This window comes from Rutilus rutilus (genome assembly GCF_951802725.1).
Source record: "Rutilus rutilus genome assembly, chromosome: 8".
Taxonomy (NCBI): Eukaryota; Metazoa; Chordata; class Actinopteri; order Cypriniformes; family Leuciscidae; genus Rutilus; species Rutilus rutilus.
Genome location: NC_140222.1, coordinates 14,691,704 through 14,701,264, shown reverse-complemented (window position 1 = coordinate 14,701,264; position 9,561 = coordinate 14,691,704). Strand labels below are relative to the sequence as shown.

Here is a 9,561-nt window from a genome sequence, read left to right as displayed (position 1 = left end):
GTTTTGTTTTATTGTAGACCTACAAATGACAAAGGGTTCCCATTTTCTTATATATGGTTTACTCTGTTCAGGTGGGGGAACAGGTAGTGGTTTGACTTGATGGTATACATTTGGAGTTTGAACTGAAATTGTGTTTGTTTTATTTGTGATTGAGTGCACTTATTTGCAGAGCCATTGCCATTGGATGAGTGGGAATCCAGGGGCCCGTTCTTCGTACGTTGCTTATTACATCCGAGATCAAATGACACATCCAAGATGATATCATCGTGCGAATCATGATCTGGCAAACTCGGTTCTTCGAACACACTTGCCGGATATGATTAGTATCGCTGGATTGAGTTATCTGAGATTGCGCGTCCATGCGCTGGTTTAAAGGGGATATGAATCGATAGTAGAAACATTGATCAGCAACGCTGCTATTGGCTGCTCAGCGTGGCCAAAGAGCGGGCTCAGTTTTTCTCCTCAGCACAGCAAGAACTAATAGTCGAAGTTTATTCGGAATTTTAATGTTTAATCAAAACGCCAGGGAACACCTCAAAGTCTGCAAAACCCAGGAGAGAGGGCTGGCAAAAAGCAGACTATTTAAATCCGTTAGAAGTGGCCATGTTAGACGTTTTTATCACTTATTAGCCTATATTTTTGTATTTTAATAATTGCATAATTACTTTGTTCATTGTAATGTCAGTCACCACACTAGAACATGGGAACTAATAAAAGTGAAGTACAAAAATATTCTACATATAATGGTAATTTTTTGTTATATTATAGTCTCTTTTATAAAAGGCACTGTTAAATAAATGGTGTTCTGTTTATAAAAGCAATCAAGAAAAAGGCTGAGAAAAGAAAAGATCTTAGTAGCCTACACTGTAAAATAGTTTTTGCTGCATTAAATTAAGGCCGTATAGTCATTCCAACTGTTAAATCTTGAGTAATGATGAATTGCTTTGACTTGTGAAAGTGAAAACTGATAAACTTAATGTTAATGTAAAAATATTTTGCCATGAGTTATTGATCACATTTTTCCCGAGTGTAGTTCATTGTAATGACATTGTTTTCCTCTTTTGTGCACTTTTACATAATACACCAACACTTGTATCTGTTCCCAAGAAAGTGGTGGCTGAAATATGTGCAGTAATGGACATTTTCTAACTTTCCAAAGGAAAGAAAGTATAAGACTTTGTAATGTCCATTTGTTTCCATTGCACTGGACAGTGAATAAACCCTCTCAGATAACTGTCATATGGAGGAACTAGCCTACCTGCAAGTGCATAAATAACTTTACTTCATTTATACTTGTATGCTTTATGGCTGCAATATAAGTTGCAGGATTCCACATCTACAGAAAGGCCTACAGAAAAGTCTGCACAGACAGAGGAGACATAGGCCTACAGGTGGGGCAGTGGATAGCCAACTTTTCCTTTTTATTTGTTGCATGAGGCATGTGTCTAATATCACTTGACCACTGGCTTTTCTTTACAAAGAACAATTGAAATAAAACTCAAGGAACTAAGCATATTTGTCTTTTATTAAACATTTAATGAAAAGTGTTTTTTTTTTTTGCCAATGTTGTGTAATATGGCACATGCAACAATGTCACAGGCCCTGTCAGGTGTGCAACCCTCAGACTTTTCAGACACTTAAATCGTCCCTTTAGCCAAAGTTCATTTCATTGTGTGCCCTTGTCCTGGCTAGAGCTGCATTATAACTGGTTCGGGTCAGGGAATGGGGTCATAATAAAACACCTGTCTGCAGGCAGGAACATGTCATAATCACCTATGAAAAAATGCAGTTCTGTTAGGATCAGCATAAGTGTATGTAATACAGTGAGCTTGATATTTAATTGTGGAACTTTCCTTACCACTTTCAAATAATGTGCATAAATGTGAATCTCTGAAAATTCTTAAGTCATGCACAGATCCTGGCCATTTTGCTTTCACATTTGTGATATGGAAGATTTTAGTCAACAGCCTTTTTTTTATTTGATATATTACTAATCTGGAATATTAAGGATCACAATAGTAACTGGGCTGCACATTTACATTGTGAACCCCCTTTCTGTTCACATAATCCCCTTCATTGAGGCCTTGATGGCAGTCTATGGTAGCCTATAGTCTATGGTACCAATCACGCTAGTGAAGCCTGAGTGACATATCTGTAATTCGGCATGGTCATGATTGTATGATCTTCATAAAAACTTATGATAGCCTTAAAAAAAAAAAAAAAAACTGCTTTAGCCTACAACATTGGGTCTTAAGTGGCTTGGAAACGCCACCAAAAAAACTAAAACTGTTTTTTAAACATAAAAGCGACAATCTCACGAATCACGAGAAAAAATATATATCTCAGAAAGAAAGTGCGCTGGACTTCCCGTATCAGCTCCGCTTATGAAGCCGGGATCTAATCCTGTTAACATGAAATAAGCCTGCTCACGAGCAGGTTTAAGTTTGCGCACATGTTGCTATGACAGCAAGTCCAGGATGAGCGTTGAAGAACCAAACAATCCAAGATCATGCCAAATCGCCAACAATCAAATCCAGCTAAGTGAGTTAGCGACGTACGAAGAACGGGCCCCAGGTGTCTGTAACAGTTACAATTTTGTGTTTGGTTCTTTGCCACTTCTGATTACATGTGCTTCTTTTGAAAGTTGCATAATAAACTTTGTTATATTTACAAAGAAATATACTATGGTCATTGCCCTCTTGAGTTCTCGCCTCTTGCGAGATAATGTTTACACATGTGCATGACATCACCATTTTCACAAATTCACCCTTTTTGTAGATTACATGGAGAAAATAATATTTTCAAAAACTTGCACTTTGAATCCCATTTTTTTCTGAAGTTTGTGTTTTAGGTGCCTAAAACTGTTTCGGTCAGCACCACTATCATCAAATACGAAAGACAATTTGCATGTTACTTTGACATCTAATTTTACTGTTTTAATTAATTTAGTTGCTGCTACACCTGGCATCTGAATAGAGTTCACAGTTTAATTTAATGTTAAGAAAACACTACAACCTTATGCATCGCTTTCTGACAGGACTTTTACGTGCTTTTCCCAAACCACTGAAGTGACGTCGACGTCCGGGTTAGCGGTAGCATTAGCCATCAGGCAAGTGTTATTTAAATAAACTCCTGATGTACTTACAAACTTTCCAATGCCATCCCTTTAATGCTCCTGTGTAGTAGATGATCAAACACGAACACAATGATGAAGAGAGAATGCAGTCTTTAATAAATCCAATGGCATAAAGGTAAATCTGAACAGAGAACTACACACGCTTAACATAGATGCTACCCGACAATGAAACACATCGACTTATGAGTGCACATTTGAACATAATGAGTGACAAAGACAACAAACAACTAACTGGCAGAAAGTGGTGAGATACAAAAAGTCCAAACTAACAGAACTGTGATAGCTCCACATTTATTTATTTGTCCGACAACGTGTTTACCATTATTAATCAAGACTGGATGGGCAGGTGAACTCATGAATTGTAACAAAAGATGGTGAGACTCTTGAACTTCAAAGTGGAAAAAAAAATACTAAGATGCCAATAAATAAACATCGATAATAGAGCAGATTAATACATAAAGCCATTCAAGATTAATAGGTGATTGAAATGGTTAAGAATGATAAATGACATTATCATTACTGTCCCAATGTGTGAATATGTGCTTGATCTTGTTCAGCTCTTCTAGATCTGATCTCATAAACCAGAAGAATGACAGTAGCCACGCCCACCAAAGCAGAGAGGACCAATCGGATCACAGCTTCAGTAGGACCACAACAGTGGACGGAGTCTGAGGAATAAAAACATCAAACTGAGATCAGATCAGTCAATAAACACTAATATTAGCACTTACTTCAACTAAGATCATCAGTGCTGTGGTACCTGCACATGTGTGACAGAGTGTGTTGATGTCCAGATGTGTGGTCTGGTTGCTGATGGGATTGTTCAGCACACAGCTGTAGGTGTTTTTATCCTGATATTCCACCTCCAGAGGTAGAGAGAGACTGATGCTGAGATCACACACACTGATGCTGGACAATACACTGATTCCTTTGTACCAGGAGAGAGTCACATCACACACATTCAACACTGATGAACACACCAATGAACAATTCTGGTGTGATGATGATGACGAACAGTGTGAAGAGTTACGGATGATGACAGGAACAGGCAGACGAGCTGGAAAACATGAGAGAATAAGGAGAAATAAGGATGAATCTACACAACAATTATTTTCAGTGTAGTGTGTTTATGGTCAGACTTGACCTGTTTGCTGTTTGCCAGTAACTTACTGTAGATTTAAATTGATGTTATTTACTGGCAACAGTTTGTTCAAAGTTAAATGAACATTAAACATTAACAAGTCTTTGTCTTTACAGAATAAAACTATAAAATAACAATCTAATGCAAAGCATTCTGGGAACCAGAAATCTTCATAAACCTTTTTCTGTTTTTTTCCTTCAGATTTTGTTTCCCAGAATGATTTGCATGAGGCTGTTATTTTAGTTTTATTCTGTAAAGATAAAGACTTGTTCATGTTTAATGTTCATTTAACTTTGAACAAACTGTTGCCAGTAAATAACATCAATTTAAATCTACAGTAAGTTACTGGCAAGCAGCTGCCAGTAATACTGTAATTTCTACAGATTTTTTTTACAGTGTATGATTGATTGAAATGGCCTTAAACAATTACCAAATTAACCCCTTAACGCCCACTGTCGCAAATTTGCAACAAACCCCTTCCATTCAGACTGCAGGCGAGATAGCGTGTTTTCCCCCAATGCCTGTTTGTGCACATTCGATACATACCTAGGAACATTTTGCACGCACTGGTTTCTCGTAGGAGCGGTCGGAGTGGAAACTACATCCGGTTCACCGAAGCTAATATTTTGGTTTGCAAAATCCGCATATCAAGGGCGCAAATGTGGAGAAATTGCCCAAAATGAGTTAAGTTGTGCTAAGATAAAAATATGTACTAGCTTATTGATTGCTTCTATAGCTATGTTATTCATACACTGTAAAACCCAACAAGTTAACTCAACTCAAACCGATTGAGGAAACTAATTGCGGCAAACCATTTAAGTTTAAAAATAAATACATATGAGTATTGTGAACTTATATATATTGAGTCATATTCACTCATAATTTAGTGTTTGTTTAGTCATTCATTTTGAGTATATGTAACTTGAATATTTTAAGTTCATTCCATTAAACTTTTAAAGTAATTTAAACCGTTTAAACTAACTGGTTTGAGTTCATTTAATAAATCTAATCAAGTCATAACAACTATATAGCTACTCAAATGGTTTTAGGAAACCGATTGCGGTAAATGATTTAAGTTGATTAAACTCAAATTAATAAAGTTTTATAAGACAAAGGAAAAACATTGGTATAAAGCAGTGTTCCTCAAACTCGGTCCTGGAGGGCCACTGTCCTGCACAGTTTAGCTCCAACCCTGATCAAACACACTTAGCTGTGAGTTTCTAGAGATCCTGAAGACATTGATTAGCTTGCTCAGGTGTGTTTGATCAGTGTTGGAGCTAAACTCTGCAGGACAGCGGCCCTCCAGGACCGAGGCCCTCCAGGAACGAGTTTGAGGAACCCTGGTATAAAGAAATGGTCAAAGAAAAGGATGCAGTTATTAATAGTATTTATTGAAAAATAATTTATTTTACAAAAGGTTCTCAGTGATGAATGTTGTGAAAGATGGCCAGTCAGTCTCCTCACTGTCCAAAATACAAAACTGCACATGACTTCTGTCTGGCGAACTGTGAATAAACAAACAAACAAACAAAAAAAAAACATTAATCTTCCACTGACAAAACTGGTTTACTCACAGCATAAATGCTAGAATAGAGGTTATGCGTTGACGTCACCATCGGCTAAGTGGCAAAAAGACTGAGCGGCAGCATTTGTTTTCACTATAAAAACACACAAAGCACATCTAAAATGGAAAAGAGCTTTGAGATTGATAGTACAACTAGATTTGACAAGAAAGCCAAGGTTATATTTTTACAGACTGTCAGACTATGCTGAATTTAGGGGTAAAATCATACCATATATATTGTATTGTTATATATTGTATTGACAACTCATCAGTTAAATATTTACCATCGTATATTCTGAATAATTGTAAATTGAATAAAATAACTGAAATAATCGTCGAAACCAGGCACATATAAAATGTCAGAAAACAGGATTCCTGACTACATGTCAATATCCATGGATAACTGGATCTTTGATAAGATGTTAGGAACACTATATCCAGTCCAACATTTAATTTAAACTGATAATCCTTTGTTTTCTCAGTTTCCCTGTTAACTCCAGTCACGCTGCAGCTCTTTAGCCACTCAGTCTGACTAGGGGGGCGTGTTCCGGCAGGAAAGTGATGTCAGTGCATACCCTTTATATCTCAGCTTGTATTACATTACATTTACACATTTGGCAGACGCTTCTATCCAAAATGACTTACATTGCATTTCAAGGTGCACATTTTACATTCTTATCAGTTCTCAGTTCTTGCTTTCCCTGGGAAATTACCTTTTTCTTTAGTTTTTGCCATGTGAATGACAGTCACTGGAGGATAGTCAGTCAGTCTTCTTACTGAAATAGATCCAAAAATGCGCAGGACACGTTTGTATATTTTGAACTGTGAAAAAAAAAAAAAAAGAAAAAAAAAATATTAATACATTTTCCACTGACAAAAATGTCATTTACTCACAGCATAATAAATAGAATAGGTCAGCTTGTAGTACCTTTTTCTTTCATTTTTGCCACGTGAATGACAGTCGATGTGGAGGATAGTCAGTCAGTCTCCTCACTAATATAGACCCTAAATTGCACGGAAACGTTTGTCTATGCAAATACGTGAGAAAACACAAAAATATGAATTACTCTTACGCTGACAAAACTGTAGTTTACTCATCATTATAAATGAGGAAATATGTCAGCTTGTATTACCTTCTTTTTTTTATTTTTTTTATGAATTACGGTCGGTGGTTGATAGTCTCCTCACCGATATCCAAAATTGCCCAAGGGACACATTTGTCTATGCCAAAATGTGAGAAAAAACACAAAATATTAATTAGTTTTCCACTGTCAAAAAATTGGTTTACGTTACTCACAGCATAATAAATAAAGGAATAAGTCAGCTTGTATTACCTATTTCTGCACTGGTTGCCATGTGAATGACGGGCGGTGGATTGTAGTCTCAATCACTGATAATGATCCAAAATGGCTCGGGACACTTTTGTCTAAGCAAAAATGTGAGAAAACACACAGAAATTAATTAATCTTCCACTGAAAAAACTTACGTTTACTCACAGCATTATAAATGAAGAAATAGGTCAGCTTGTATTACCTTTTTTATTTAGTTTTTGCCGGGTAAATGTCGGTCGGTGGACGATAACGTTATAGCTGCTAGCTGCTAACTTACTCTCCTCACAATATCCAAAATTGCGCGGGACACGTTTGTTTACGCTAAAATGAGAAAATACAAAAAAAAATATTGATTTTCCACTTACGAATCTGTGGTTTACTCACAACATAATAAATAAAAGAGTATGTCAGCTTGTATTAACGTTACCTATTTCTTTAGTTTTTCCCGTGTGAATGACGGTTAGCACTAGTGGAGTCAGTCAGTTTCGTCCTCACTGATAAATATCCAAATTTGCGCGGGACACGCTCTGTAAAAATGTGACAAAACGCACACACATAAATTACTGTTCCAGTGACAACACTGTCGTGTACTCACAGTACAACTAACTTACTGCCGCTGATTTAAAAAAATCTCTGAGTAAGTTAGTGCTAAATGCAATGTCGCGTTGGCTTGTCGTTTCTGTGACGTGACACAAATGGCATATCTTAGTCTTACTACAGTAGTTAGTACGTTACTTTAGCTAGTTGGTCTTCTTAAGATGTAGAGTCACGACTATACAACGTTAAACGTATACAAGTGCTCTAAAGAGGACGAAGCATTTTGCCGTGCTTACCTGTTAAATCTCTCCATGGCCGCCATTCTGTTCCGACTCCGAGTTACTTCGTGTGTGAGCTGTGGGGGATGGGCAGATTGAAATAAATACGCGGGGTTTTCCGGCGCGTGAGGGAGAACGCCGTAGAGAGACCTAAATGTAGGCTTCAAATGAAGCAGAAAATGTTAAATGTATTTATTTAAGTGTTTATTTCATTTCCTTATACAAAAGTAATTTCTTGAAAAATAAAATTTAAAAGCTAAAATAACAAATAGGTTATTCATAACTTATTCGGTTTAAGTTCTGCTTAATACATTGCAGTTTTTGAGTTAATATCACATATTTTATTAAGTTAAACTAACTTTTTAAAAAAAATAAGTTAAATGTACTCATTTAGTTTAGTAACTTTCAGTCTTAGGTTTTACAGTGTATAGACTTCATGTGACGAATATTTTTTACGTACTTTGTAGATTTCTGTTTGTAGCAAATTTGCGACATTGGTCCATAACGGCTGGATTTGGCTAATGGCTACATATTATAATAATGCTATATTTAGATGGTTTGAGGCCAAACATTTTTTTTTTTTTTTACAAAAAATAGCATGTTAGGATATAACACTATAAGAATATATAATATATGCACTGGAGAAACAAGGAAAGAGTTAAATAGAGTGTAACATGGAATGTATAAAAACTACTGTCAATGTTAGGGAGTAGGAGAGTGTTTTGTTTCTTGCTGTTGTCAAGATTCATTAATTTGTCAATTAAAGTTTATAAGTTCTAACAACTTTGTGCCATGAATAAAATCTACATACCTGAGATGGGAAAATGTGTTTTATTAATTTTACCATTTTGTAAAAAACATTACCCTAAATGCCCGTTGTTGCAAATTTGCAACATACCAAAATTTCTATTTATTTGGTGTGCAAAAGTGAAATTGATAATCTCAACATTATTTACCATCTACTTAAAGGCAAAAACACCTAATATATATTTATATATATACAGCTATATAAATTCAGGCGTTAAGGGGTTAACTGCAAAATATTACGTTGTACATGTATTTCATGAGTTTTGACAATGCATGGTTGTGAGAATGTGATATGGCTTAGGGTATGTTAACATGACAACAATGTACTATTAAAACGTTGTCAAAATGATCCCTGTTCACATCCTGTTTATTGCACTTTACGGCCAAAACACACCCATTACTCATTAAGAGAATAGAGTCGACCATTCTAGACTATGCGATGGGCACGTAGATCATCTCTCTCTCTCTCAGGCCCCTAAAACGCTGTTGTCGTGTAAATGAATGGCCTAAACACTTAAAAAAAGTTGAGAGCGGACAGTGTCGTTCATATATATCCTAAATACAAACCATACAATAGCAGCTGTTGTGATCCAATAAGAATATCAATATATTGTCTGATGCACTGCATGTTTCAGTGTAAAGCATTGTGTTCATTTTCAGATTCGATTTACAGTAAATGGTACTCTGCAAGTGTGGTGTGTGTGTTTGAGTCACTGTTTTTTTTTTTTTTTTTTTTTTTAGCTGATGCCTAGTGAGAGTTGCCTTCA

General features: G+C 36.1%; 1 long non-coding RNA gene across 1 annotated transcript; it reads right to left on the bottom strand.

The window, feature by feature from the left end:
* Positions 1-5,647: 5,647 nt before the first annotated feature.
* Positions 5,648-8,159, bottom strand: LOC311295191. Its single transcript, XR_014628229.1, has 8 exons — positions 8,006-8,159; positions 7,600-7,699; positions 7,375-7,493; positions 7,176-7,267; positions 6,975-7,062; positions 6,770-6,869; positions 6,555-6,663; positions 5,648-5,782 (listed from the first exon to the last, which is right to left on the bottom strand). It is a non-coding gene; the product is annotated as an uncharacterized lncRNA (long non-coding RNA).
* Positions 8,160-9,561: the final 1,402 nt, after the last annotated feature.